This window comes from Teleopsis dalmanni, chromosome 2 (assembly GCF_002237135.1).
Source record: "Teleopsis dalmanni isolate 2A chromosome 2, ASM223713v2, whole genome shotgun sequence".
Lineage (NCBI taxonomy): Eukaryota > Metazoa > Arthropoda > Insecta > Diptera > Diopsidae > Teleopsis > Teleopsis dalmanni.
In genome coordinates, this window is record NC_051847.1 from 214601608 (window position 1) to 214610558 (window position 8951).

The following is an 8951-nucleotide window of genomic DNA, read 5'->3' on the forward strand; positions in this document are numbered from 1 at the left end:
GATTTGTATAATAATAATATAAATATTTACGCTTCAGAACTTAACGGATATCATATTGACTAACCAAGTTTAGATAGCAACTATCAGTTATGTATACGTTATGAGACACTCGTTATAAAATATTTATATCTAGTATATATTTATTTAGTTGAACGAGCAGATACCTAAAAGTTATTTGAAAAAATATAATCTATATATACAGAAAGATGGAGAACTATTTCCTTCTGAATATGTCTTGATAGCTCCAACAAAATTCATAAAAGGTTTATGGAGTTATATGCACCATACAAAAATACCTGACCTTTAAATGAAATATTGATCTTTCTTCTCTTCTTTCCCCTCTTCTCATATTCTTAAGCTTTCTTATTGATACTGACACACAAATTCATCCCTACACCTAACCTTACTGGTTAGGTAGATTACGAGTAGATTATATCACGTTTTTTTTGAAATTTGCTATCACAAAAATAATTCTTAAACACAAAACAATAATTAATTAAAATAACTGATTTATATAGCGATCATCTACAATTTTTTTTAATTCTGCTTGATATGTGGAAAATATGAAACCTCTTCAACATGCTAACAGATCGGGTATTCTCCTAAAGGTTTAAGATGAGTACTTTCTACGTAGTGTTTGCTGGATTTACGAATGTAAGTATACTGATGAATGAAGTATATTGAAACATTAAATATCATTATGCATTGATAATTTCTCTGAATATTTTAGGCAGGTACGTTTGAAGAGTTACTTAATGTACAACATCTTTCAATTTCTTGAAGATCGGTTGCTGTCCACAACGCTTGCATTTAGCTCAATCCTTTGCTTGGATATTTTGATAAATACCATGAAATAATAATAGAACTTTTAATTGTAACTATGAAGTTACTTACAGCTCTTTTAAGTTATATGGCATATTCCAAAATATGATGAAGTGTAAATACTATCCAAGAAACCACTATTTTTTTTTCATTTTTACAGAGTACTGTAACTGCTTTGCCTTTCTACAAGTCTTCTAACAAACTGTGATATCTGGATGTATTCCAATATATTTTACAGACCTTAGAGTTTAACTAGCGGACATTTCGCTCTTCTAAATCTTAATGTAACTTGCACAAATTTTTGTTTGTTTATTTTTATCTTTCATTCTAATCACTCATTAATTAATCTTAGCTGCAGTTGATTCAGAAACCATAAAGTGGTCTCGATTTCTGATGAACTCCTAAATGAGATTTATCCAAAAAAATCTGTAGCTATCAAAAACTTGTAGAATACCTAGATATACTAAGTAAGTAAGTAAGAAATACTATGAAATATATCCATTGTTGCTTTTTTGTTAAGCATTGCTATCATAGATCTATCTTAGTCCAAAATTTTCTTGAAAATGCCTCTAATTATGTAATTTTATACAAAATTGCCCTTTTTATTTAAAAAGCAATCTTGTTATATTTTTTATAGTGTCCCAAGAAGTCATCAGTCTTATTTTGAGATTGTTGATGGAGGCACGGGACAGTTTAGTTAGAAAGCCTTGCTAAGAAATTTAATATGCGTTTCGACGAGTTTTGCAAAAAGTACGAGGAAGATGAGGGTAGGACTTCCCATTTGTTTCGTCACTCTGTTACTATACATGCTATAAACTTATTTTTTAAAGGCTCTTCATAAACACCAGAGTCGCGTTCCAAACAGAATCGTGTTTTACACTTCATTAAAGGTTCGAACTAATTTTACGCCTTCTAAGCTTTCAATACTTCATTTATTTGATATCTGGGATCTATTATATTATTTGTGTACTCATGTCATACAAACTATCAATGTTTTAGTTGTTGTCTAATAATGACTTTGTGAAACGAAAGTGTAGCAACCGGTATGATATTGCAAAAATTGCATTATTTTATGATCGCTCTTGACTTCATTACATTTACTTCAACTATTCTTTATAGTCGTTATCTCTCCACAGTTCAGTAACCTTTAGTAACAATTTGTTTCATTCATGTCATATCACGTTCTTAATTATTGTTAATTATTTGAATCATATAAAAAGGAAATTCCTTCTTAGCTTTTAATAGTGCAGGTAATAAAAGAATAAATTCATCTAATATTTGGGTAAGCAGGCCCGCATATATTCGAAAACTGAGAGTAAAAAATATTTTCTTCTTTTTTTAAAGTTATAAATGTGAATCACACACACACACATGACTAATCACTAATCACAAATCGGCACAATTTTATTTCCTCAAAGGATTTCAACCAATTTGTTAGGCTTAAAACTGGAAGGCATAATAATTAACATAATCGCTGTGCTTTAATTTGAAGTGTTATATCATCAAATGGAAATCTTATTAAAAAATCATATATATACGATTCTAACAGAGAAACTCATTGATTATCTACGCATATCGCTACTTATGTATAAGTAAGTGTGTGTAGTAATATTTCAACGCCGAGAATTGATTGAAAGCACTTAACTGGCATAGCGAATAATAATTTTTATATCGGTTAACTTAAAACGATTTCTATTACTCATCCAAACGAAAATGTTTTAAATTCATTTTGAAAAATTTTAAAAATTACAAAAAAAAGATATAAGCTAAGTTTAGGTAAGTTGTGGTAAGTTGAGCTGAGCGCAGATACGAGTACTGAGCACAGAGCATTAAGCACTGTAATCAGTGTTGATTGCAAATGCATAAAATCAAGTGCTCATAATTTTTTAGGGGAATCATTTAAAGTACTAACGAATGCTCGGGGCTAGCATAGAAGGAATACAGATATGTGCTCATAACTGCCATTATTGCATGCAACAACAGAGGTTGCAACCACAATGCCAGCAACAATTGCAATCCAAAGAGCAGGCAACAACATCAACAACATCAACATCAACGGCATCAATGGTTGCCAACAGTTATTGGCTTGATAGAAAATTTCGATTATTTTGGTAGCGTACAGAATCGTGATATGCCGCATTTAGGGTTCAATGTACTGGAATATGTTTCTTCCGGGATTACGAAATACGAAATACGAAATACTCTCGTAAATACATTATTTCTTATGATTATAGAATTCACAGCAGTTAAGTTGCAGGCAAATGCATCATCATAAGATACTTTAACAAGAATGCTGAGATTTAATGGTAAAATATTTTTAAAAATTTATCTGAAATTTTTATTGGCCAAATGCATATGTGAATTTTTATTAGTTTTATTATTCTAAAGATAATTTCATACTTTTAATAAACTAACTTTTTTTTTAAATTATTTTTTACTTATGTAGACTTTTAGTTAAAAAAAATTTAAAAATACTTTAGTGTTTCATTTTATGTTAAATTTTTTAAATTAACAAAATTAACCAAAGTTTGGTAAAACTTTTTGTGGCACATTTATTTTTGCTGTAATAAAATAACTTGACTAATTCTATTGTAAACAAATAATAAATTTAATAAGGTTTTCAATTTCATAGATTTAAAAATTTGATAATGAAATTTTGTACTTATTTTGGAATATTTAACATCCTGAACTTATGAACTAGATTTTCGAAATGCTTTCACCACATAAATGTGATCTTTGGTTAAATGTCCAAAATCATTGGAACAACCTAGATATTAAGTTAACTTTTGAAAAATTTGTGTAGTCATAGAGAAATAGTGTCTTTTAGAAATTTAAATGCTTATATACATAAACAATATTTTTGGGTTTTTAGTTAAATTATTTTTTATGACAGCATGTTTTACTGCTCCATCTAAAATTTTTTACTCACTGATTTCCATACCCGCAATATATATATATATGTATGCAATATCTTTATCTTTATTAATAATAATACAATTTATTAATGGCTTACTAACATACCGTCTAATCCATAGCCGAAAATTTAGTTCAATGGGGCTAACAGTTTAAAAACGAAAAGATTTTTTTAAAAGTTTTCGATATACTTTCCTGACTTCCTTGTTTCTATCCCATCATATCCAAATTATAGTAAAGGCATTAAGTCTATTATGGACAATTACATTTCATTGTCGATTTTTAATTCGTTTTCGAAAATTGTTTATCAATGGTTACTGTTGTGATTAGTAAAATAGCCAATATGGTAAGCATATAAATACTTCATTGTACCATTACACCATTACAGTAATTTAACTATTTCAGAACCTCAATAGGTCGAACAGTTTTCTATATAGTAATTAACACTCGGTTTCTACTACAGATAACAATATTTTTCATGCATGTATTCGGAAGAAGCTTTAACCCTTCAAGTATAATTGTAGACATAACTTAACGAAAAAGAATGCTACTCTAGTTTCTATAAGATAATAACACTTTTATTTTGTATGGCAACCTTATTTAAATCTTAATCCATGGATTCAATTTTCAACAACATGGTTTATTTTTAATTTTGAATAATGTGGAACACTTCCAGCCACTGGGTTACGGCAAGAAGTGCATTTCGCTTACTATTTTAGAGAGATTGAAATGAATTAGAATGTGGATGCATAGAGGGATGATAAATAATGATAATCTAATATGCATACGAAAGGGAGCTATGAAGATAAGTCTCACCGGGTCAGACCTACTATGACAATCATCACACCCTATATTGACACCCTATATTTACCAAGACATTGAAAATTGTTTTCCCCACTCTTCTTTGCAATGTTTTTCTCTTGGTCTAGGCATTATTTCTCAATTCTACTGGAGAGCTCCAGAAAACACGCCGTATATGTAGTAATATCAAAAATCATTATGATTAGGGATTAGAAATTGTCCTTCTCCTTCTCCAGGTATAAAAAATTAAAAAGCCATAATTATGATATTCTGCTATTAGGTTTCTGTAACCACTATTTAAAAACACCTCTTTCTTCATAAAATATTCAAGAGCTTGCAATCAGTCTAATACTCAGTGAACTCCCTTCAGATACAATTTTTTTTCTTTAATTTTATTAACTGAAAAATATGGTTTTTGTTTTTGTTATTACAAGTTAACACCGCACTTAAAATGTTCTAAAGATAAAAAAATAATGATGACGCTTTAATGTGATGAATCGTTCCATTTTGAATCCTAACTACTGACTTACATTGTATTAAATAAATAAATCTGAATCCTTCTTTACATTCATTATTAATGCATCACAAATTTGTCTCCACACTATAACAGAAACAAAAAACCGAAACGAATACATCAGAGACTAAGCAAAGATAAGTTTTTAACTTAAAAATAGCAAAATAACTTCATTGAAGAATTTGCACTTAAGCATCACAAGAGTCATGGCATTGCCTTTAACCAGCTTCGACCGGCTTAATTAGATACAAGCACAGGCCGCCGCAATTGAAATTGCATGCCCCAATGCGATGCATCAAAAATATGCTAAATTTCGTAAGCAACAAATTGTTCGCGTTCGTCTGTCAGTTTATTTGTCCACTGCGCAACTACCAAGGATTTCCAGATCGAAAAGATCATAAAATCCAATCGTGACTATACCATACCTTTGAGCCCGCCAAAAGCAAGAGCAATATTCCGTCGTATTCCGTATTTTGGTCGATTTAGTATCTGCGGCAGAAAAATGCTGCTGCATGAGATGCTAGCGGAATGCCTTAAGTCGTTGGAAATTCTTTGTAAATCCACAAAGATTTGTTGTTCATGAAATCAGCAATGGCACAAGGAATTTGCAATTTAAAATCGTCAGCAAAGCAAAGCAACCTGAAAGCCATTTCAAGTTCAAGTTGAGGAAAGGTTTTAGTCAATGTCCACGGAAATTTTTAAATGAAAAAAATAATAAATAAATAGATTTATATTTTTAGATTTTAAAAAAATTTTTACTTAAAATATTTTTAAAATTAATTTTTTATTTAAATTATATTTTATTTTTTTGCCACAAAGAAAACTTGTTTTTGAGAATCAGTTTAGCTTTATCATCTATAAGTCAAAATACTCCTTAAACTTATCTTCACTATTTGTTAACGTTTAACTAAGACATGAGGCTTTCATTCAAATCTGCTATCAACTTATATACTTTAACTTTAATTATATTAAAAAGATGAACTCAACTAGTCATATATACTATACACTTATCCATTGTACTACATAGTAGAAGTAAGTATATTTTCTCAATCAATACCATTGCCATCTCACATAACATATGTATAGTAAAATTCCTTCTTAATTTATACGAGTACCGCAATCTCAAAACTACTGTTGTTATTTTTTTAAAATATTTAAATTTTCCTACTTGTCTTCCTTATTTAAACTTTAAACTCAGAATAATGTGAGGTTTTGTATATATCGCTGCAATCACGCATGTAGGCGATCTCGTCTTATTTACAGTAATTGCGGAAGAGTTTAGGGTTGGTCGTGATGAACCGCCAGCAAGAACTGCCACCATTAAATTGGCATGTTTCTTTTCTTAGCCAGCCAGACTCAATGGCACAGCGCTCATACCAATGGACAAAGGAAGGCTTTTAGTTCATTTTTTTTCATTTTTTCTTATATTTTTGTTTGTATCTTTTATCTACGAAGAGTGAAGTACACATTAGCATAAAGTTTTTGTGCCTGCCGAACGATTTCAGTACAGCTTACAGCTTACAATGTCAACTTCAACTTCAACTTCAACTTTACATCAACATCAGCATAAACATCAACAATAGCGAACATGACAACAACAACAACAACAACAACAACAATCGCAACAGCAACAATTTATTCCCACTCAAAATACATAAGAAGAACAATTTTTGTATCTTTCTTCTGCCCACCTACTCTCACTACAACGCAACTATTTGCGAATATTCTTAGTAATTGAAAATACTTCAGTGAATATTTTACTTATCTTGGTTGGAAAACGGTTCGTAAGTGGCGCGCTTTTATGACGTTGACACTGTTGGAGTTAGCATTTCGCTATTAACATCACTTAAGAGTAACGGTAAATGAGATATTACGCCCATTCTCTGCACTTTACTATTTTGTATACCGAAATGTATCTATGCATTTGCAAGTTTACTGCTCCTCCATGACATTGAAGAAAGATGACCGATTATGTGCTCTAGTTTTCTAAGGTTGCAGGTAATTTTTTTTTCACTATATAGTCTACTCAAATTCAAGATATTTAATGATAAAATTTTAAGGTATTTAAGTTTGACTTCATTAACATCATACGGTTCTTTTACCTACAAAAAATTCTACAAAAATTTATATGACTTTTTTAATTATCTATTCTATAATGTTATATGTTATAACAAATACCAAATGGAACAAGAGACAAACAAAAAAGAATAGCAATCTAATATATGCTTATTATATCATATTAATTAGAATAATATTTTTAGACTCTGTTCTTTTTTTTCGGAATAATAAAGTTTTGTTTTAATATTGTATTAAAAATGAGTTCTCCTTGCATTTTTTGTAAGCATTATAACAGCCCTGTTTTACATTTTTATCCATCGTCGGACGGATAAAAACAATGTTCATATCAAATGGTTCAGGATTAAAATTTCAATAGAGCAGATTGAATGAGCCTATCTTGAGATTATCCAGAAAATATATGTTTAGCAACTAACCACTATGGTGTCATGGGTCATTGCATATTGCTTCACTTTAATGTCTGTATTTATTGTGGTTGCTATGCGGAAAAGATGAGCGTTACAGTGTTTAAGTTTTGCTTCATTTATCTTCAAAACCACGCTAAATTTCTGGATAATCAACACCAAGTTGCTGGTTGCCACTTTTAAGTATGTTTCGATCTTTCTCTTAACGCATTTATCGGTGTTGCGATTAGTGCATGCTCCATCGTCCGCGTATAATGCTACCACATGTTCTTCTAACAGTAAAGGTTTGGACGACCATGGTCTATTTCTAGCAATACGGTGGAGGTACTTATGATTTAGCTCAAAACTTGCGACGTAAGTTTCCCATTTAAAGGTATATTCCGAGACTTTTATGCTTATTCTTTGTATGCCTAATGGCAGACTGTATTTTCATATTAGGTTAAACCTTTCCGCTATTAACAATTAATATGTTGATCAAATTTAGAAATTGAGTTAGAACGAGCAAAGCGGGTTTTAAGAACTTTAGTATTCCTGCCATTATCGTTTTAACGGGTGCATTTTAACTTTAATGAGTGCTACCTGGTATATTCTTAATTATTTTTAAACTCGTCATTGTTGCTATACTGATTATTTACTGACATTATCTTATCGGAGAGAGAATAGAGAGAGAGTGGTACGCCGTCCACAGTGTCCTCTAACACAGTGGTCGTAGGACACTGTGTTGCGTTAAACATACCTCTAAGTGAACACTCTCTCTTCACCCCAACGTTTCGTTTAAAGGTAACTAACAACAATGATATTGACTCTGAACTTCAACTAAAGCCTTCCATATTTAATAAAAAAACACAATTCACAGATCATCGTTAGTACAAGCTCTAAAGATTTTCTTTAGTTACTGTAAATAATATTTAATATCTTATTTTTTGTCAAATATAGTACAATACAACAAAAATACATTCAAATACGACTTTGTCACTAACACCTGTAATGGTTTAGAATGGATAAGAAGGATTTTCTACATAATTTCATCACTATCGATGGTAACTATGTATACCACCATTATCCAGAGTCTGCACAAGTTGCTAGGGAGAGGTGTAAAATCTCCAGTAATTGGAGATTTGTTTCGAGTAATTTGCCAAGGTAATCTTAACTTCAGTTCTTTCGTATACAAAAATAAAATTTTGCTGGAAGACTACATCCAACAATTCATATAAACACTCTATTAATATGTCATTTACAATCAAAGCAAAACGTCTGGTCACTCAGTTATAGAAACCATAGCATATAGCAGTGAATTAAAATACAAATTATTGCAGTCTATATCCCTTATTTCGAAAAGTTTATTATTTTGAATATAATTATAGTAGAAAAACAAAGTCATTATTACAAATAATAATCATAATAATAAAAAAAATAATAAG